Here is a 23695-nt window from a genome sequence, read left to right as displayed (position 1 = left end):
ACTGAGGAGACAAGCAGGGTCTGGAGTCTGGCACCTGCAGTGGTGGCCGGCCCTGCTGCACTCACAAGCAACGGCGAGAGGAAGCAGAGCAAGCTGGTTCTGCTCCTCTGGCTCCCAGATGCATCAGTCGGAGGAGGGGCAGATCCTCTCCCCCCACCCCAACACACTCGCCGGTGGGAAGCAGGATGATGGAGTTGGCACATGGGGCAGGCTGCAGCTGTGTTCTTGTGCTCCCTCTACCATCGCTGGGAAGTGTGGGAGGCCAACTCCACCTGTGAGTGTCAGTTCCCCGCAGTCCTCTCAGCCTCATCTCTCAGGGCAGGGGTGGAGCAGGAGCAAAAAGGCAGAGGGGGTGGAGTAGAGGCAGGGTGGGACCTGGGCTGGAGGAGGCAATGTCCAGGCCTTCCCCTAGGTGGCACAGGAAAGTCACTTCACGGGGGAGGAGAGGGCAGCTACATGGCTGATGCCTGCCCATTGTTTCCTTCACTAGTTGCCCCTTCCCCCAACATCTGCCAACAGAACCAGAGAGACAGCTGTATCAGGAGCACGCACTGTGTCCGCCTCATCGACTTTGGGAAGAACATGGAGGTGGGGTCATTACAGACATTCAGCTAAACACTAGCTCCCAATGTGATGCTGTGGACAAAAGAGCTAATGTGACCCTGGGATTCGTCAATAGGGGATCTCAAGTAGGAGCAGAGAGGTTAGTTCCTCTCTGTTGGACACTGGTGTGACGGCTGCTGGAATAGTTTGTGCAGTTCTGGTGTGCACAATGCAAAAAGGATGTTAATAAACTGGAGAGGGTTCAGAGAAGAGCCATAAAAATGACTGGGATTAGAAAACCTGCCAGAGTGAGAGACTGAGGTCATTCACTCTATTGAGCTTGACAGAGAGAAGGTTGAGAGGTGACTTGATTACAGGTCATACAGAACAAATATTTAATAAAGAGTTCTTCTGTCTAGCAGAGAAATATGCAACACAGTCCATGTCTGGAAGCTGAAGTTAGACAAATTCAGACTAGAAGTAAGGGGTAAATTGTTGACAGAGTAGTTAACCACTGGAACAATTTATCAAGATGGTGGTGGATTCTTCATCACTGACCTTTTTAAAATCAATATAGGATGTTTTCCAAAACGATTTTCCTCTAGGAATTATTCTTGGGGAAGACTCAGGCCTGTGTTTTACAGGAGACCAGATTAAATGACCACAGTGGGCTTTTCTGGCCTTGGATGCTATTAATCTCTTAAGAAGGTGTAACAATGGCCACCTTCCCATGTGTGCTGAGGGTGCTCCCACGCCACTCAGAGGCCTGAGAGGGTTTTGTCAATAAAACTCACAGAGCCTTTACTCACAAAATGCATTTTGTCTACAGAAATCATCGACAAAAAAAGCTATGTAGATGCTCCAGGGGGGCCCTTTCGTTGACAGAGTGGGTCAAAAGATCAATCAGCTTTTATGTGTAAATGCGATCTGTTGACACAAGTTTTGTCAGAATATATCTTCCAACAGTAACTTCTAGTGTAGACGTAGCCTTCTAGTGGACAGCAACATGTAAGCAGCAGAGCTCTGTCTAAAAGGGAGTCCTTTGAACCCAGCAGGTCTGGAAACAAACCAAACCTCCTCTTTTCCAGACAATGTGGTGATTGTCTAAATTCCCCATTCTAGTCTATTCAGGTTCTTATCCCACACTCATCACTGCAACGGCCAGATCTGATACTTGACGCCCATCTACACCTATGAATTTAGCCCTGCTTACATCTCATGACTTTCAAAAATGTTCTGACATTTCTACACAGGTTCAGTGTGAAATGACCTCAACAGGGTGCCCAGCAGTGTTAACAACCCACTTCGCAATGATGGGAAATTTTCAAAAATACCCACCTACTGTACAGAGGTGAAAAATGAGGGCGAACTCAGGCTTTATGTTACATTACATCGTATACAGAGCAAGAAACTTGTGAAGCAGGTATGACCAGAATTCTTATATTGCTGACTGAGGTTTACATTTTGACCTCACCCTTTACAAAGCTAACGAGAGAAATACCAGAAGCCAGCACACTGTTCATTTTCTAGGATCAAAAAGAAGCAAAACTGGAAAGACACAGGACCCTGCAGGACAGGTGAACAAGGGAACTTGTGAGAATTTAAAACAATTGGCTCAGATGGAATCCATCTGCAAACTATAAGCGGGGGAAAAAAGCACATAATTGCCAGAGGCATAGATAAAGCTATCAAATATGAGAGAAATTATTCCAGGATTGAAAGACAAGTGGAGCCACACCCTGATTACCTCGTGGAGTTCTGGTCCTATTAGAGCAGCAGGTCTCAAACTGTAGGCCAGGAACCCCCAGTGGATCGCAACTCCACTTTAATGGGATCGTCAGGGCTGGGTCAGACTTGCTGGAGACCAGGCCTGAGGCCCAGGCCCCACTGTCTGGTGCTGAAACTGAAGCTCATGAGCTTCAGCCCTGAGCAGCAGGGCTCAGGTCGAAATCCTCCTCCCCGCTCACCTGGAGCTGAAGCCCTTACACTTCAGCTTTCATGCCCCCCACCTGGGGCAGTTGGGTTTGGGTGGGCTCCCTCCTTCTGGGGTAATATAGTAATTTTCGTCGTCAGAAGGGGGTTACAGTGAAGTATGAGAATCCTGGGATTACAGGAAAGAAACAAAAAAAAAAATAAAATACTTTACATTATTCTGTCCTTCTCAAAAAATCTTCATGCATTTTACAAACAATTAGTTACCTCTCAGTCCCTCACCTCTTTCCCCCTTGTTCTATTTATATTTGGTAAATTGAATTTGGAGGATTCAGTGAGCGGCCCACAGCCTTACAGTGAGACAGCAGCAGAGGGAGGAAACGAAGCCAAAAGGCCTTAGTTAATCAGTCCGGTTAGAATCCAAGTAATCTATTTCCTGGAAAGGAGGAGACTGGTTTCTGTACTTTGAAAATATGTCATAAGACATTGAGCTAATGTGTAATGTAGGAGTAACATGACATGAAATGAGTTATAATCTATTTCTTAGGCTTTCTCAGGGTTTTTTTACCTCACTATAGTATCGGAACATTTCCCACTTTGATTTAATTGACCAGGCGCTTATTTGCATAGGACCAAAATTATGTTTTTCCAGTTTATAGACATGCAAGATAACAGTTTACTGCCGTGATATGCAGATCATAAACGTAGGCAAATTATAGACAATAAGAGCAACATAAAATTATGTGCCATATATCTTGTTAATTCCATCACCTCTTCTTTTCAAGGATGGAATTTCTTTGCATAGAGAAGACTAACTTATGAACTACCAAAGGCTACAGTAGATACTGCTGGGACACATCAATAAAGCCTTACACAAGCAGTCAGGGTGCAACTGCAAACTCCATGAAGAAAATGCACTAGCTACCAATTTTAGACTTCTATCTTATATTTTACTGAGGTGACTGGGGCAGATGAGTCATTTTATAAAGTATAGTTTGCTAATCCACTGCAAACTGCAGCACAAAATGCAGCCATAATGTTAGGCATGACCCTGTTGTACAAATAACACATATCCAGATGGCAAATCGAGCCTCTGCGTGGAAAAATCTACGTTAATGGGAAATGGACTAGGGGAAGACAGTATTATATACTGTAGTCATTACATTAGGGGCGATTTGTTGCACAAAATGTATGTGTCCAGATGGTACCAAAAAATACCCCAAACTTTTTACACATACTGATCTGAGCTTTTTCTTTTTACTAATGTGAAATGGCTTAAGTTGGGAGAATTTAACTTATTTGCTTCTCCTCTAGCTACCTAATTCTTATCTCTAACAACTGCACTTCATAATGCATATGGATAGAACATCTACATGAATGCCTGGAAGTAAATCTATTGGAAAAACCACCAGAGGCGAGCCATACAAAGTGAGGAAGTGCACCTGCAGAATACTGATGTGCAGTGCCTTTTTTTGGGGGGGGTGGGGGTGAAGAGCTGGAACTCAGCTGGCTCCTCATCCCCAACCCTATCGATGCTGACGTGACGGTACTCAGTACCGGCAAGTACCAGCACAAAAAAGCCCTTCTTAGGGGCAGTCACCTTTCCAGCAGCACCATGTACCATTCCACAACCAAAGTGTATGGAGTGGGGCAAGCACTCAACTCAGTCCCCTAACCAGCTGACTTCCACTTGTGCATCACTAAGCAGAGACAGGTAATGCACTGCAACCCAGATTTTGGTGCCAAGCACTGAAAAAGGGCCAGGGTTTCATCTACACCCCCTCATCAGCATCTTCCATTGGTGAGATGAGGAGGCTCCCAGCATAGTGTTCTGGTTTTTGAGTACTGCAGTCTCAGGTGCCTATTTGTCCCCATTTATTGCATGGAAGCCTGCACAGCTAACTTGGTTTTATGTATCAGAGGGGTAGCTGAGTTAGTCTGTACCTTCAAAAACAACAAGAAGTCCTGTGGCACCTTACAGACTAACAGATATTTTGGAGCATAAGTTTTCGTGGGCAAAGATCCGCTCCATCAGATGCAGTCTTATGGAATGCAGTAGTGTTACTGTGATTTTTCTATGTAACTAAAAGTTAGGTGCCATGATAATCGGAATTGAAATGCCTAAGTCCCTTCATGGATATCCACTCTCCATGCCACAGTTACCCTTCTGTAAAATGGGGATAACACTTCACAAACGCACAAGAGTATTGTGAGAATAAACTCATTGAACAGAATGAGATGCTCAGATGCTACGGGAACTGGAGCCACATAAATACCAGGGTAGATAAAAATCAATTATTTAAAAAGAAAAGAAAAAGAAAAGAAAAACTGTATTTTTTTATTTTCAGTTTTCTTATTTTTAAAAGAAATAAACCTATTTAAAATTAATTTTGAAACTATGCCCACCTATGTTAAGGCCTAAACTTAGTATGATCTATTAAATTTTTTTTTTAAATTAAAGTAAATATTTGCTGCTGTAATTTTAAAGAAAGTAAAACTACAGAACTGGTAGAAATCACTGTTTATGTGCTACAACTGCTCTTAACAGCAGTAACCTCTCTGGCAGTACAGAGAAAATATTTTCTTAATTTGTTTATTGAAATAATTCAGCACAATGACTAGCTGATTTAAAGTTAATACACTGATAGGGTTTTGAAAAAGCAGGAAAGTTTGACTTCCTCGTCCATTCAATGAATAAAAATGAGACTTAAGATGATCTACTAGTCCTAAAGTTTCGAGGGCATGGTGATCACAAACTGTTCATGTCACTAACTGCAGGTACTACTGCCTTTCTTTAATAAATCTGTTTTAAATGCAAAATGGAATTTAATAAACTTTTTCTTATCTATCCCGTACATTTAAAGTAGTTTTATTTAACATATGAAAATGATTTTAAAATGTTGTTTTTGTGGATTTTAACTGAATTCCAGTGTGTATGCAAATAAAGCGTAATACATCTCACATATTAAAAAAAAATTAATCACCACCTAGTAAATGAGGAATGCATTATTCATCATTTTCTGATACAACAGAAAACTGCAAAAATTAAGAATATGAATAAATATAGGTTACATTATATAATTGCTTTAATAAGTGTATATAGATACAGGGTATCATTTTGGTTAACCAAAATGAGTACCAAATTTAGTGTATTTGGTTGTGAATCAACATGGTTTAACAGTTACCAATCAGAAAAAAATCAACGCTTCTTCAGGAAAATAATTAAGTGGCACAAATACAAAATAAGATTAAAATTGATTATTTAAAGATTTTGTGCTTACTGATCTAAACCAGGCTTAAGATTGGTGATTTTTCAGTACACCCTGGTAAGTGCCTCAGACAGAACTTGGCTAACTAGTGAGTATCAAAAGCACTGTTAGAATGTGGCAATGTGCAGAGTGAGTATTTTCTGTAACCTTTTTATGAACCCTGTGTGGGCCTAAGTTTCCTTCTATACTTTGCATTATTACCCAGTGGATGCAAAAGAATTAACACTGCTCCTGCAACAACAGCCCTATAGAAAAGACAAGCTGGTGTCACCTGGCTGGCTGGAATGACGAGATTGTTAAAGAACTGAGTGAAACTCACCCACATCCAGAAAGACAAAGACAACTCCCCACTAGTTGACAGAACCATCAACACCTGACAGCAGGAATCCCCATCTGGCAGAGTATGTGACCTGAGCTGGAGAACAAAGCGGAGAGGGGAAGAAGGAAGGTGTCTGGTGGCAGTAATAAGAGCTGCCCTTGGAGGGAGTCAGAGCTGACATCAGGTCTAAGACTATGGCTGCTTCTGCAGCCTGGTATGAGTCAATTTGAAGCAGGCTAATGAGGTGCTAATCTGCATATTCAGTGCCTCATTAGCATAATGGCAGCCACACAAATTTTGAAATGTAGACTTCAAATTGCAGAGTGACAGTGAAGATGGGGGCAGCTTTGAGATAAGCACCCCACTTCGACATCCCCTTACTCCCATAGAACTAGATCGCAGTAAGGGAGTGTCAAAGCAGGACGCTTACCTCGAAGCTGTCCCCAACTACACTGTCACTCTGCAATTCGAAGTCCGCCCTTCAAAATTCACAGTTGCCATTATGTTAATGAGGTCCTGAATATAAACATTAGTGCCTCATTAGCCTGCTCTGAGTTGCCTCATTACCATGCCACCTCCAACCAAAAGCGGCATGTTGAGAAGCAGCCAAAATCTACACTGCCGGCTTCTGTTGAAACAACTTCAGAAGTTTTGTTGATGCAGTGCACATCCAGACTGCAAATCTGTTGGAAGACACATGCTGGTAGGGAGCGTTCTGTCGACATTCCTGTAAACCTCATTCCCTGAGGCAGAAGGGATGTCTCGACAGAGAGCGGTTTTCCAATATTTGGTTCCGTGTGGATGAGCCAAATGTCAGAAAAGCCTCTCCCAATGGACCTGTTGGCAAAAACTACGCAAATGCTTTGCGCAATTTGTGTATCTTTTGCCTACAGTTCCTGACCATCTAAACATAGCCTACAGATAAACAAACAGAGAGCCAGAACCAGAAATGGGGCCCATACCAGCTTAGCTGGTTCATTGCACTTGTTTAGCCAGGATGGACTAGGGTGCAATCTTTGCCGCTCTCTCTGCTAACTGAAGGATTTTCAGATTGCAAATCCCAGGTGACTCATAAATTGTTAGCTTGCTTGGAAAGACTCCCATTACCACTGCAAATACCCCCAGGGTGCATTGTGCCCTGAAGGAATACAGTGCAAGCCTCCAAAAGAAATATCACTTGGCTGGGTTTGCTGCTGGGAGCCTCACAGAGAGAGAGAGATACATGGATTGCTGGTGTCTGAAGGCCCAGTCCCAGCATCCTGGACAGCAGAATAAATTAAATCATCTGTGGGTGGTGCAGTCAGCTGACTCAGGTTCTGGAGCTTCAGCTGTGGTGCTAAAAATTGCTGTATAGACTTTTGGTCTCAGCTAAAGTTTAGGTTCTGAGACCTTCTCCCCACCTCCTGCCTCCGCAGGTTCCCAGAGTCCTTACTCCGATTCGAGCTCAAATGTCTACACAGAAAATTTACAGCGCTGTAGTCTCAGCCCGCTGACCTGGCTCAGCCATGGATGCTTACTGCTGTGCAGATGTACACTTGGAGGCCACAAGCCTGACCCAGGAGAGCTGCTGGCACCCTGGAGACCCAGCTCATCAAAAGGGTCACCCAATGAACTGGGTGACATAGGCACAGACCATAGGGTTTCTTGTCACAGTCAGCAAGATCAAGAGCAAGTTGAAGGCAAATTTGTTTCCTTTGACTACAGCGAATCTGGGGGAGCTTCAAAAAAAAAAACAACAACCCACCACCCTACTTCTGTAGCATCTTAAAAACTAACAATTTTATTTAACAGATAATGAGCTTTCATTGGGGACTTTGTTATTGTTCTGAATTTTGGTAAGGAAATGAGACTGTGATAGAACCAATTGAGAACTGTATTTATAATTATCTTAACCAAGCTTCTCTCTTGGCTGTCTGGCAGCCTGGCTGATTAATGGCCCAAGCTCAGCTCCTTGCCAATAGGTACCTACACCACAAAAATGACCTCTGCAATAGGTACTAATTAGTGGAGCTCTGCAAATCCACAGATATCTACTGGGCTCTACTAACTGATTTTCAGCATAAAATCCAATGGCTGACTATGCATGGAAAACAACCCACTCCAAAGCCACCTGTAGGACAGCCAGCAAGTTGCTTCTTTGAGCCCATCAAAAAATCAGAGGATCATCAAGGACTTCACTGGCCCCAAAGCCAAGAAGCTGAAGCAGCATGAGCAGCTGTAGAAGTCTCTGAGTGAGCAAGGATTATAATAAAAAACTTGTGACCATTACTCCTCGGGTAGCCAACCATCCTGGAGTCTCAGAGGGGTAGCCAGGTTAGCCCATGGCTTCACCAACAACAAGCAGTCCTGTAGCACCCTTGAGACTAAACAAACGTATTAGATAGTTTGAGGGATGTTCCTTAACTCCCTTATTTCATGGAGTTGTCACGTAAGTAAGGGAAGCCTTCAATAAAATCTTGGCAGAGCAGCACTAAGCAATGTTCATGTTGATTAATACTCGTTTTCAGTGTAGAGTTCAGCCTGACAAAATCTAACCACAAAGCTCAAAAAATAAAGGTGTTCTCCTGATACATTATCCAGATTGCACACCTGAAATAAAAATCCTGGATGTGGCTGCTTGTTTGAGACTTTGCCTCTTACACCATCGTGTTAATTATTCAGAATTTTCTCAGCCCCAGGCCTCTGTTTTTACAGTTGCAACATAGATAAGAAAATGCTAGGAAGAACTTAGAAAACTTCTGGAAAGAGAAAAGTTCACTAATGGCTAAGTAAACAGCAAATGCTTGCCATATATAGGCACTAATATATTGTCCAGTTTCTTACAATTTGTGGAATTTATTACGTCCATTCCTCCTTCAAATGTAGTAACAGAAATATTTTCTTGTGTAAAACAGACCTTGGACAGACTGCAGAATTCAGCTAATTTTTGATTCTGTTAATTTGATTCTGATTCTTCAAGTTAAAGTCAATTTCAATTACACATGTAAAGAGTTTTATTACCTGGATTTTAAAAAGATATATACTATATATATATATATATATATATATATATATATATATATATATATTCAAAATCATAAGTATCATTTTAAACACTAAAATTGAAGCTGATGATTATTGCATTGTATACCAAAGGACAGCAGAAATGCACACTTGAGAGAAAACTACATCTAATTAAGAGAAATTATGTATCCCAGAAAAAGTCTCTTACAATAAAACATTGTCCCTGTTTTCATGTGGCTTTGCCAAAGGCCATCACCCTAATGCCACCACATCTGCAAGGACCTCAAAAGTCAGAAGACAGACACTGGCTTTGCAGGTCTTGAGACCTCACTCCTTCATGAGAAGGGATATAGATGATGTGTGCAGTGCTATTGCTCCTCTTTAGGGACAGGACATTGTCCGCAGGGATGTGATTATTTCCTGACTGAAAGTAATGCAACTCGTACAACCTTGAGATTCTGAAAGTACAATATTTTTTATGATGTTATATTTCTACTATCAGATGAACCACTATGCAGTAGACATGTTAACTTTGTTGTCTCACATTAGCAACCAAGACACGGCACCTCTTTTTGATGCATGTTTTCTGAACACAATTAGATCTCCCCTTCCTTTTGATCCTTCATTTCATAGTGGATGCAAGTCCTGAAAGGCTAGAGTGAAATACTTCAAAGCACTATCATAGAAAGAAACTCAGCCTACTAAACAAAAATTCATACTCGGTCATCTCAGCCAAGGTTAATAACTGTATCAACTCCTATAAGGGAACAGAACAAAAACTCTTCTTAACCTTCCAACTTTATGTCCTTCTAAATATGTTTCAAAAACTGAGAAAAAAGGAAAACCTCATGCAAATGTCCCAATATTTCAAAACTATTTCAATATTTCAAAGACTCTGCCACAACGGAAAGTCTTTAAAAAAAAAAAAACAACCCAAGAACTAAATATTATTCAATGAAATTCACTATCAAGAACAGGAAATCCCCTAGTGGACACACAGCATTTTAAGGGCAGAGGCCAGATTCTGTGCCTAGTTACACTGATATAAATCCCAACTTACTCCACTGAAGCCGCTCAGGTTTTACAGCAGAATCAGGCCTAGTAAATCCCTAGCTAAACAAGTGGAACAGTAAGGGTACAAAATACCCTGTCAGACTGGTGGAATGTTAAGTTTCTGGAAGTTTTACTTCATTTATCAGATAATGTTCTATTTGTAAGCAAGAGTTTACATTTTGCACCATGTACTCACCAAAAACTCTTAGGAATAACACTTAGTGCAGTGCCTTGCACCTTCACTACATTACAAATATTAGCTAATTAATTCTTATAAAACCTCTGTGAAGCAGGAAATTATAATCATTAAATTCCAGATGGGAAAAGTAAGGCAGACAGACACCCAAGGCCACACACAGGAAGTTCAAGCAGTGCCTGGACAAGAACCCAAGAAGGTTTTCTGACTCCAGGCTTCTGACTAATCCACTAGACTGCACTATCCCAGAAAACCAAAGATATTTTGGATATTATTTTAAGAGCCTAAGCTAGAAATACTTACGTGTTCAATTCCAAAAACTGCCAGAGGTCAGTGGGTTATCTATTTTCACTGTCCCAGAGTTCTCGCTGAATGGGGCAGAGTCTTTTTGGTTCAACATCCATGAAACTGAAGGTGCTGAGCTGTCTTCAAGCCTGTGACTGATGAGGCCTCCCTGACAGTCAGTGTACTCTGGGGCATTTTGCTGTCCCTCCTTATACTAGCTGTTCCCTCTAAGAACATATTTTTCCTGTTTGCCCACTTTAGTTGCCTTGGTACTGTCTTTGGGCATTCACCCCAATTTGAGCCTTGCATGAAGAGTCCCGGATACTATTTCTGAAGTGGGGACTCTATAAATTAATAAATACATAATGTTTATAAATAAAATATCACCCCAATTCACGTAATAAAGAAAGAATTTATAATCAATGCCAATAAAAGACTAGAAAGTGCTGGGTATAGGGACCATTCTAATTGGGAATTAGTTTTTCCAAACAGAATTAACCATGCACGGAAGTTATTTTTTATTTGAAAAGGACTTTGAACAGTGGGTACCTAACTCTTCTCTCACACTGATTTTCCACTGGAGTAACCCAGCTGATAGTAGAATTACTCCATCTTTGTAGCAGTGAGAGAAGAGAACTGGGCCCTCTAACCACATTCTATCTTCATTTCATATGCAGAACACCCACTGATATCAATGGGGAATTTCTTTACAATGACTGAGACAGAAATGACATAGAATTCTATGTACCCTTCAGTGCACAAAATGAATAGAATCCATGCATAAAAGCAGTAGCTACACTTTGGTTGCACACACAAAGCTTAATTGAAAGCCCCTTGAAATCAATGGAAGTAGTGGCTGTGTCTGAATTGGAGCTGCTCAGTAGTAATTGATGAATACCATATGTTGACCTCACCACTGAGGTGTTTACTGAATGAATATGTAGTTTTTCTTAATATAGGACCAGAGCGAAAAAACAGGTATGAAACAAAAAGAGTGGCTGTGGTGGAGAGACAGCTTAGCAACATCAAAGCATGGGTAAGAGATGGCATCAGGACAAGAAAAGGCCATGCATGCTGGAGATCAAAAGAACTGGCAGATTTTAAAAAGCCATTTTCTGGTGGAAGTTGTTCGGGGGAACCAGATGAAGATACTGGACACCCTGCTGAGGTATCTGAAGAAGCCAGGTAACTTCCAGGCAGGGATGGCAAGCTTTTGGGTGAGATAGACACCCATGTCTACAATTCCTTGTCCCTATTGCAAACCTTCCTCCTCACAATACTTTGTTTTAGGAGGACTATCCAGTGTCTATATTCACCACCACTCAGACTCTTGCAAGGAAGAGCCACAGGTGCTGAATTCAGTGGCTATGTCTACACTAAAAGCTTCCATCCACAGAAGTTACTGTGGGAAGAGATATTCCTACAAAACTTTTGTTGAGAGGTTGTGTCTACACATAAAACCAAATCATATTATGACCCGCTCTGTCAACAAAAGGGCCCCCAGAGCGTCTACACAGCTTTTTTGTCACAATTCTGTTAACAAAACACATTGTGTATGTAGATGCTCCGCAGTTTTGTCTACAAACCTCTCTAGCGTAGTAACAAAGAGGAAGCCGTGCTAGTCTATACACTACCAAAACAAAAAGCAGTCAGGTAGCACTTTAAAAAGACTAGCAAAATGGTTTATTAGGTGAGCTTTCGTGGGACAGACCCACTTCTTCAGACCATAGCCAGACCAGAACAGACTCAATATTTAAAGCACAGAGAACCAAAAACAGTAAGCAAGGAGGACAAATCAGAAAAAGATAATCAAGGTGAGCAAATCAGAGAGTGGAGGAGTCGGGGGGGAGGCCAAGAATTAGATTGAGCCAAGTATGCAGACAAGCCCCTATAGTGACTCAGAAAGTTCCCATCACGATTTAAACCATGTGTTAATGCGCCGAATTTGAATATAAAAGCCAGCTCAGATGTTTCTCTTTCCAAAACGGTGCGATTATTCCTTTTCTGTGGCACACATACCTTGAGGTCATTGACAGAATGCCCCATTCCATTAAAATGTTGACTAACTGGTTTGTGGATCTGGAGTGTTTTGATGTCTGTTTTGTGCCCATTGACCCTTTGTCTAAGGGAGTTAGAAGTCTGTCCAATATACAAAGCACCTGGGCATTGTTGGCACATGATGGCATATATGATGTTTTATAAATTTTATATATAAAACATATATAAAACATCATATATGCCATCATGTGCCAACAATGCCCAGGTGCTTTGTATATTGGACAGACTTCTAACTCCCTTAGACAAAGGGTCAATGGGCACAAAACAGACATCAAAACACTCCAGATCCACAAACCAGTTAGTCAACATTTTAATGGAATGGGGCATTCTGTCAATGACCTCAAGGTATGTGTGCCACAGAAAAGGAATAATCGCACCGTTTTGGAAAGAGAAACATCTGAGCTGGCTTTTATATTCAAATTCGGCGCATTAACACATGGTTTAAATCGTGATGGGAACTTTCTGAGTCACTATAGGGGCTTGTCTGCATACTTGGCTCAATCTAATTCTTGGCCTCCCCCCCGACTCCTCCACTCTCTGATTTGCTCACCTTGATTATCTTTTTCTGATTTGTCCTCCTTGCTTACTGTTTTTGGTTCTCTGTGCTTTAAATATTGAGTCTGTTCTGGTCTGGCTATGGTCTGAAGAAGTGGGTCTGTCCCACGAAAGCTCACCTAATAAACCATTTTGCTAGTCTTTAAAGTGCTACTTGACTGCTTTTTCTCTCCAGCGTAGACGTAGCCACTAAGTATTGTCAATACAAAGGGCACTGTGACCTAGAGCTTCATTTAAGAGTGAGCGAACAATGGCAATTTAAACCCAGGACTGTACAAGCACAAGGCCTGGCCCCAGAGGGGATGTATTCAGACAGACCAAGAAGGGAAAGACATTGAACCAGGCCCACTGTGTACAAAGCCTCCAAAGTTGAAGAATGTTGTTTTCTGGCACAACCACAAGCCTGGTACAGACAAGGGAAATATAATGACTTGAGGCTGAATGCTCAGAATTACCCTCCTAATTGCCCACAAGACAAACTATTGATCTTGTATTTAAAATTCCAGTGCATATTGAGGCTTCAACATTACGATCTATCTCAGCAGGGCCCTACGCCTGGAAAATACTCTACTGGCTTCAACAGAACTCAGAAAAGTCTAATATGTGTGGAGTTTCATTGAAATGAGTGAGGCACCTCAACAGTGGCGGAGCCCACATGCATGGATCAGACTGAAGGTCTGGCTAACCAGGAAATTTTACATGAGTCTCCTGGTCACACAGGTGTTCCACCTTACGTTCTTTGTAAATGACACCAAATGGCAGAAGCACAGGACAAAGTTCCTTCTCTACACAGATGGTTAATTATGTCAAGATAAAAAATAGGGACAGCAATATTTTTGGCAGCTGACCAAACCTAAGATCCAGGTAATCCGTAAACAAGCTACCTGAAAAAGAAAAATGCCTAGCCTGAAATGCAAATATTTCAATTTGATCAAAGTCCAGTGTGAGGAGAAGGGGAGAAGTTATGCAGATGTTTGGTAAGCAAACAAATCTGCAAGACCACAAACAAATGTGCAAGACTGTATAGAAATGAATTCAACATAATTCAGATTTTATAAAGTTACTGGGTGGAAACTCTGGAGTCATTCCAGCATAAAAGCCCTGTGAAGACAGAATCAGTCCCTTCAGTATTTTTGTGTATATCAGTATAAGTTCAGCCCAGCTAGCAGCATCTCCTAAGTACTAATGATTATATCTTGGGTCCTACCATCAAACAGACTCGACTTGCGTTAATATAAAAACGTGTAAATTGAGTTCGCGCAAAGCAAGGATCTACTGTATTGATCAAACCTTTTCGGGTTCACCAGGATCTCAGCTGGGATTTCTGACTGCAGAATGAGAAATCCTGTCTGCTTCCAGAATTAAATCCTCATAAGCTCTTACTCTGCAGAAATCTTGGCTTTTGTTCTTACAAGCTGCTGTGAAGGAGCTTAAAGTTGTGGTTGTTAGTTTGAAGCCCCAAAGCATAGTTCTAAACTGTAACTCAGCTGTTTGGTACAGAAGTGTAGGGCAACTATGATGAAGTCAAATCCATCTTGCAATTCTAGTGATTCTTATAGTAACCTGCAGTCACTGTATTTAACTGGAGATAGGTAAAAATCAAGACACAGATAAGCAACCGCATGTAAGTTTGTTACTTATCAAAATGTTCCAGTGACTTCATTTACCACACCATATTTGATACACATGTGACTGCTTATGTGATATTCTTCTCCATGTGAATTCTGAAAATCCATTTAACTTAAAAATGAAGGAAAAGATAATATTCTGTGGATTTTTTTTTTCCCTCCCATTCCTTCAACTGATCTACCCTTAACATCTGCCCCATAACAGTTCTAACTTTGATCACTGTTGCACATAACCACACTGGTATTTGAAAGGACAATGTTAGGTCAGATAAAGCAGCAAATTTAGGGGCTTTCCCTTAATTCCAACTGAAAGGATTTTTTAAATATTCCTTTTTAGTGTTTGCAAATACAAACACTGTACAGTTATTTGAACACTTGAGAACATGAAAGCAAATCAGCCTCACAGTTGTCTTTAAATGTAACTGAAATTCACTGGCCTGTACTTCTGTGTACACTAACTAGAAAAGCAAAAATGTAAAAAAAGTACCAGAAAGAGTGACAAGTAAATTAGCGTTCTAAATCTCTTTCGGTTTCAATACGGTGCTTTGAGTTTTGTAATATTTGTTGTTTAAAAATGTGACTTTGATGCTGTCCTAATGACAGCCCAACTATTTATGTGGGTGACCTCACCAGGTCTGGTAAGAGGAGTGAGTAGTGTTGGGTCTTGTCAAAATTTGCATGGAAAGTCTACATGGGAAGAAACAGGACACGGTACTGGCGACTGTCATAAACAGAATATCCTCTTGCTTAAAGCTCGGCACATCCTTAAGCTTGGGCCTAAGCAGGTGATATTCCTCCATGTGAATAAATATTGAACCCATGACCCAGTAGAGAAGACACCACATCAGTTTTACATGTAACTTGATAGAGTTAATCAGTCCGGCTGCATCTACACTTACCTGGAAGGTCGATGGCTGCTACGCAGTTTTTGGTATGCCAACTGAGAACCAAAAATCAACTTTGCAGCCATCGACTTCCATGCCTGTCTTCACAGCAGAAAGTTGACAGGAGTGCTCCTCCTGTCAACTTTGATTAACACCATGCCGCTCAAAAGAAGTTCCAGGGTCAACATAATATAAGTGTTCGATCTTCTGCAGCGAGTGTAAACCCAGCCTCCCTCTGCATTTTGGATTACTTGGAACAGAGAGGTCTTGACTTTGTCAGCTCCTGGCTAATGAGTAATTAAACGTGCAATCTTATTTCTCTCAACTCACACTGCTTACATGTCTCTAATTTCAAAAGACCTCACTTTTTAATGCCAGAGTTTCCTACATATTGTACCAAGATAGTTTTCCTTCATGTTTACAGCTGAAAGTATGAAATTGAAATTATAGAGATGTTTACATTAGAGGAATTAATCCACTAAATTTTAAGTTTCCTGTATTAACACTTTTTTAAATCTCTCAATTTGGGTCTTTGTCATCTACAGCGTCCTACATTTAGGCTTTCCCAGATTGAGAGGTACAGTTTAACTTAGTTTTTGTATGGAATAATAATGTTACTTTGCAGTTCTACAGCACTTTCATCCAAGCTTTTCCATGTACTTCACAAATACTAAGTCCCAGATTTCTCACTCATGCTGAGTATTTCACTCTACAAGGAGTTCCACTGTAAAAAGAAAAGTTCTGTGTGTTTGAGATACATTCCCTGTACCTGAAACGCACATTGTTATAAACAGTAGTAACTACAAGAAGTTTTAAGTATTTTCCCCCGCCTCTCTTCTTCCCCGCTTCTTCCTACCCCACCCCCATCCCCACTATATAAACCCCGGATTCTGTTTTTTACTCTCCATTTTCATCTGATAAATTTTGTTTTACTCACAAAAGCTCATCACCCTAATAAATGTGTTAATCTCTAATGTGCCACAGACAGTTTGTCATTTGTGAAGCTACAGACTAACACGGCTGCCCCTCAGACTATTTTTAAGGGTGACCAATGTAGCTATTGCTATACCCAATGTGCATATTGGTAAACAAAGACAAAGGTCAACATTTTCAAAAACAATCCACTAATTCTGAAAATCTCTGGTTTTAGGCTTCTGACTTGAGACACATAAGGCCTCATTATTTAGAAGTCTGGGGCATATGAAGTTCATATTAGCCACAAAAGGAGTTATGGACCATTGAAAAGTAGCTCGTGGGTCTAAAGTTGATTACCCAAAACACCCAATATTAGTGCACACTTGATAAAGTGGTTCTAAATGACTTACCCAAAATTAGTTATTGAGGGGCTGACCCAAAGCCTACGAAAGTCAACAGAAAATTTTTCATGGATTTCACTAGGATCAGAACCTGAATTGGTTGCAGCCTGAGGAAAAGGATCCATGAGTTCTGATTCCTGGTCCATTCATCTCACATCTTAACAACCATGCAACCCTACTACTATCCAGGTATTATATGTAGTGTAAAATCATAAGAAATTGAGAGCACAGCTTTCAGTAACTGCTACAGTACTAACTACCTAAGGATGCGTAAAACCTTTGACTAGAAAAGTGTCCCCTAATAAATAAATGTGTTCGTCTTTAAGGTGCTACAGGACTGCTTGTTTTTGTACATATATAATTCTAAAGTATGTAGGAAAAGACATATACAGTATAACATACAGAACTCAGACTCTTACAGAGCAGTGGACCACAGTCAAAAATATTCTTTCAGGAATTATTTTCTTTAACAGATGTTGCTTCATTCTAGTGAACAAAGCTAGGCAGATGAGCACGCTCACTCATTTGGCCGTTTTGGAAAGGGCCTAATCTAACCTTTCTGTTGGGAAGATTTTAAAATATTCATACATTGTAACAAAATGTTCTTGCTGTTGTGATAAAAATAAGTATCTTCTCTTGGCTGAAAATTAATTGTTGAGCATTCTACTGCTTTATGTTGTGCTCAGACATACAGTGCATTTTTTCTTTGCTTTTCAGTGCTTAGAGGAATATGCTACAGCAACTTTATGAATTGATCAAGCAGCACAAAGATATAAATGTAACAAAGGCACCTAGCTGCATCATAACAAGAAATTGGAGAGGAGCTTCAGTGATTTGTACGTCAAGTATTCTGTTACTTATTCCTTTTACTTTCCCCACATTATCACTCTTCTGACTGTATGCCCTGAAATCACTCCCAGTCCTCCTATCTACTCTGGTAGCTGTGAGCAAAATTTAGCTGAGTTGACCTTTTATTATCACTTCCTATTTTTAAAAAATGATAACATTTTTAATAAAAAGGAAATGTAAAAACCCATCAGCATATGGCCCCATCTAAACATCCAGCCTGCAGCTCTGTTTTTAAAACCGGCGCTTATTTCTTCTATACCACGGTTCAGTGCTTAGCAGCTTTCACCAAGGGCTGTGTCAGCTCTGAGCTATTCATAAAACAGCAAGGATGTTCACACACTGTGATATACCTCAATTAATTTTTAACTCAAGTGTGAAGTTATCAGGCCTAATTCTGGTCGCACACCAATGTATAAAGGGAGAATAATTATTGAACTCAGTGGAACTACACCACTGTAGAAGCTGAATAAAAAGAAAGAAGATCAATTCCAGGAACGGGCACAGCCTCAGTGCTTAACTTCTGCCATGGCTTGCGAGGGCTAAGCCCCAGCACCTCTAGGCCTGGCAGTTAATAGACCCCAGGGGCAGCGAGTTATAAGAGTCTGTGGTGCCCAGACTCCAGGAATATTCTGAGCCCAAGGGCCCAGCTCCACCAATGTTCAGGGCCAGGTCTCTCCCCTGGCCCTGCCTGTCCCCCCCCACCCCCACCGCAACATACACACTGCCCCTGGAGCACCTTCTGGCCCCACCTGCTGTCCCACATGCCTCAGCTCACTTGCCCCTGCCTGCCCTGGGAAGCAGGCAGCTGCCCCTGGCAATACCACACTGCACCCTCCTTGTCAGCTGCTGCCATGGACGGCTACGAGCGAGCAGTGCCAGAGACAGGCCAAGGCAGCTGCCGTGCCTGCAGGAGGACAAGGCACATGGTAGTCCCTTATGCTCCTTGCAGGTGACTGAGTCGACCCCAGAGGGAGATGGCTTATCCTGGCTGGACTTTGAGCAGAAGCCTGGGAGGAAAAGGGTGTTGGATGAGTGTCTTGCTGGGATGGCCGGGGGGTCCCTTAGGTAATTGTCATGCCAAAGGGAGAGAGGGAGGGAGGGAGGACCCTCTTCCAGAGCTCACTGCTGCTCGGGAGAGAGTGCTGGAGGGGGGATCCTCTGCTCTGGACCTCAGCCCCAGGGCAGTCTGTCCCACTGCACCCCGAACTCCTCAATCCAATGCCAGAGCCCCACACCCTCTTTGGTACCCCAATCCCCTACCCCAGTCCAGAGCCAATACTCCCTCCCACACCCAAACTCTCTCGCAGAGCCTGCACCCCACCTCCTTCTGAACCCCAATGTTCTTCCCCAGCCCAGAGCCTGCAACTAGCACCCGAACTCCCTCCCAAAGCCTGTACCCCTCCCGCACTCAAGCTCCCTCACTCCCAGAGCCCTAGGTAGGTGGAGAGGAGGCACAGGAACTGGACTCTTTCTGGGCATCATCGGAACATTATACAAACATGATTCGTCTGCTAGCACAGGCTCCTCTGGGCTTGCTACATCAGTTATGAAAGTCAAAAAAATTGCCTGAACCCCAACACCTCATTCATTGCAAACTAAGCAGTGGATGGCCTACTACAATTTTAACTTGCATAGGGAATTTTAACATGCAAATAGCATCATAGTGAATTATAAAACCAGAGACAGAGAGAGATTCTGATGCAATCATAAACCATAAGTACAAAGTTTCAATTGAGTTACAACAGAAGTACAAAATAAAGTTGAATTACATTGGCTAAAAGGAAAAAAAAACAACCTTTTCTGCAGTGAAACAGCATGAGCCTGCATTTGAAGTTTAGGGCAAAACTCCCACTGACTTCATTGAAGCTCAAGATTGTGCACAAAACAAACCATTTTCAAGCCATGCGACAATAAAAACATTCATCCCTATGCGAAAAAACAAGACAGGGACTACTGAAATAGACAAAAGGTGTATCAATGCAGATTGAAATAGCGTATTTGTTCCACAGATACGGATCATGAATCCATAAACTCTTTAGAATATTTACAGGAGTCTATAGATTCAACAATTGACATAATGCTGGTGCTCAAAAAAATTTAGATTTGGAAATGAGATTTATAAACCAAGAGCCAAATTTTGTTCTCGGACATATATGTAACTGAAATCAACATCCTGCTTTTTAAAAAAAAAAATTTATTCTCCGCTAAAGGCAGCATGTTGTGGTGGCTATGGCACTAGACCGAAAGGCAGGAGACATGCCCTGATCCTCAAAGTATTTAGGAATCTAACTTCCCTTTAGATCAATGGAATATAGGCCCTGAAGCATCTTTTAAGCACTCAGGCTTTATTCCTGGATCAACCACAAGTGCAATCATAAACCACAAGTACAAAGTTCTTGAGTGATGCTGAGCAAATCTCTTAAAATCTGAGTTCCAAGTCCTTGTCATCTCAAAAATGTAGATAATAAATCTTATTCCCTTTTATAAAGTTATATGAGGTGTATGATTTAAAAGTGATATATACATGCTACTTTATAGATTTACACCAGTGTACATATTCTCATTTAGTGCCTTTCCCCGCTTCTATAGCTAAGGTGTGTCCTTCAAATATCTTACAGGGATATGTTAAGAGAGATGACAACCAATATTCAGAATTTCTCTTGTAAGAAGGGAAGGTGTTTTTTTGTGCACTCAGAGGTATCCAGTGGAATTTGCTCCTGCAGGATAGGCTGTTATCTGGGCATGAGAGTAGGAATTTTAAGAGAGATGGCTCTTCAAAATTGTGTGTCCCTGTATCAAAGTACCCTTACGTTTCACAGATGATAACGAAGTTTAATTCCTTCTTAAACCAATGATTAGGAGGTAAAGAAAAGAAGGGATGACACATGTTAATTCACCTTTTATGGCATCTTCTCCTCAAAAGAAACCAGTGAATTTAGGGAAAAATCTCATCACTTTACCCTATAGTTTTGGACTGTTATAACATTGGGTAATTCAGGGGAGTTTTGGAAAAGAGATTCAGACTGCCTGTGCTAATCAACATCAGAAGGAGAGAGAGAACCAAAGAGTAGGTGAAATACTGCAACAATGTAATAATGAAGGATTGCTAAAACTGGAAACTAACCCAACTGCAACCTCCCCAAATTTGAATACGTTCAAAATCTGAACGCTGGGACACTGCACATGCAGAGCAACATGTGCAAAGGAACCCATCTCTAATTAACACAAATGGACAGCTAACAAGCTGATGTTTGGTCTCCTCTCAGGTAAATTAAAAATGTAATAAAACCACCTTCCAGCAAATGCAACCTCTCTTCCAGGCACACAGTGTATTACGTTAATATAATTAAGCATCAGCTGCAAGAAATAACGGCCTATAATCCAAGCCTTTTCCCAGTAAAACCCCTGCTTATACGATTTTGACTTGCACGTTACTTGGATTAACGTGAGTTGAAATTGTGAGTGGTGGGGAGCTGGGAACCAGACAACAGCTGCGCTGGTCAGTTTCCCAGATCCTGCAAGGAGAGGAGCCTGGATCCAGGCTGCTGCCTGGTTTGCAGCTCCCAGCCAGTCCCAGGAGCCAGGCTGCTGCCTGGTTCCGGGCTCCCCACCAGTCCTGAGAGCTGGTCAATTTTCCAGCTCCCCTGACTTGTGCAAAATTTGAGTTACATGTGGTTGCCCAGGAACGCAACCTACATTTAAATTGGGGGTTTACTGTACTTTACTAGAAGACAGAGTTTATATATCAGTTTTAATGCAAATTGTTGATTAATATATTTGGCAGGTTACATCAAATTATTTTCCTGTCTCTACACACCAGACCTGCTCTTTATTGCTACAGAGTTCACATTATCTGTGCTAACCACAAGTAACGAGAAGGGTAAATGCAATTTCGGGAAAAAAATCATTTAATCAGGACTGTACTATTTAACTCTAATAGTTACATCTCTATGTAGCTAGTACCCCAGCAAGAAAGCCTAAGTATCTGATAGTATGTCAGCTCTGTCCATGTTCATTCCACAAAAACTCACAAGGGAGTATACACACTTTTAATCAGGTAGTTGGCTAAATTCTATACAGCTACCCTAATCTTAATCTGAGGGGATCATATTGCGTTCATAAGAACATAAGAACATAAGAATGGCCATACTGGGTCAGACCAAAGGTCCATCAAGCCCAGCATCCCATCTGCCGACGGTGGCCAATGCCAGGCGCCCCAGAGAAGGAGAACAGAAGACAAGTGATTTATCTCCTGCCATCCATCTCCTGCCCTTGTTATGAAGGCTAGGGCACCATACTTTATCCCTGGCTAATAGCCATTTATGGACCTGACCTGCAAAAATTTATCAAGCTCTTTTTTAAACCCTAATAGAGTCCTGGCCTTCACAGCCGCCTCGGGCAAGGAGTTCCACAGGTTGACTGTGCGCTGAGTGAAGAAAAATTTCCTTTTATTAGTTTTGAACCCACTACCCATCAATTTCATTTGGTGTCCCCTAGTTCTTGTATTATGGGAAAAGGTAAATAATTTTTCTATATTCACTTTCTCCACACCATTCATGATTTTATATACCTCTATCATATCGCCCCTCAATCGCCTCTTTTCCAAACTGAAAAGTCCCAGTCTCTCTAGCCTCTCCCCATATGGGACCCTTTCCAAGCCCCTAATCATCTTAGTCGCCCTTTTCTGAACCTTTTCTAATGCCAATATATCTTTTTTGAGGTGAGGAGACCACATCTGCACGCAGTACTCGAGATGTGGGCGTACCATAGTTTTATATAGGGGAAGTATGATATCTTTTGTCTTATTATCGATCCCTTTTTTAATAATTCCTAACATCCTATTTGCCTTACTAACTGCCGCTGCACACTGCGTGGATGTCTTCAGAGAACTATCCACTATAACTCCAAGATCCCTTTCCTGATCTGTCGTAGCTAAATTTGACCCCATCATGTAGTACGTGTAATTTGGGTTATTTTTTCCAACATGCATTACCTTACACTTACCCACATTAAATTTCATTTGCCATTTTGCTGCCCAATCACTCAGTTTGCTGAGATCTTTTTGTAGTTCTTCACAATCCCTTTTGGTTTTGACTGTCCTGAACAACTTGGTGTCATCTGCAAACTTTGCCACCTCACTGCTTACCTCATTTTCCAGATCATTGATGAACAAGTTGAACAGGATCGGTCCCAGGACTGAGCCCTGGGGAACACCACTAGTTACCCCCCTCCATTGTGAAAATTTACCATTTATTCCCACCCTTTGTTTTCTGTCTTTTAACCAATTCCCGATCCATGAAAGGACCTTTCCTCCTATCCCATGACCACCTAATTTACATAAAAGCCTTTGGTGTGGGACCGTGTCAAAGGCTTTCTGGAAATCTAGGTATATTATGTCCACTGGGTGCCCCTTGTCCGCATGTTTATTAACCCCTTCAAAGAATTCTAATAGATTAGACAGACACGACTTCCCTCTGCAGAAACCATGCTGACTTTTGCCCAACAATTCGTTCAGCAGAGTTACTCCAAAAACGGGAGAGGGAGAAATTAAGAGCAGAACTTGCTCCAAAGTTTCAGACTCTGTGTTATGATCCCTAGCTCCTGAAGATGAAAGTAACTGAATAATTCTTACAGGTACTGTTCTACTGCAACCCGGGTTTCTGCCAGCTCTTTAACTAGCTCCATGCTGGCTTTTGCCATAGCTTGGCCAGCTCCTGCCCAAGCTGCCCCCTAGAGTGCACCCATTTACTTGCATCTCTGCTGGCCCCAAAACACAGAGTTAGTTCATTATTTGTTAATTATCTT

General features: G+C 41.6%; 1 protein-coding gene across 3 annotated transcripts in view; it reads right to left on the bottom strand.

Annotated features, from left to right (window-relative positions):
- Positions 1–23695, bottom strand: part of CLMN (calmin) — a 106392-nt gene that overhangs the window by 81499 nt on the left and 1198 nt on the right. The gene's annotated exons all lie outside the window — the stretch shown is intronic.

Source organism: Carettochelys insculpta, chromosome 6 (assembly GCF_033958435.1).
Source record: "Carettochelys insculpta isolate YL-2023 chromosome 6, ASM3395843v1, whole genome shotgun sequence".
Taxonomy (NCBI): Eukaryota; Metazoa; Chordata; order Testudines; family Carettochelyidae; genus Carettochelys; species Carettochelys insculpta.
The sequence above is the reverse complement of the archived record's forward strand: the minus strand, read 5'-3'. Positions and strand labels throughout refer to the sequence as shown.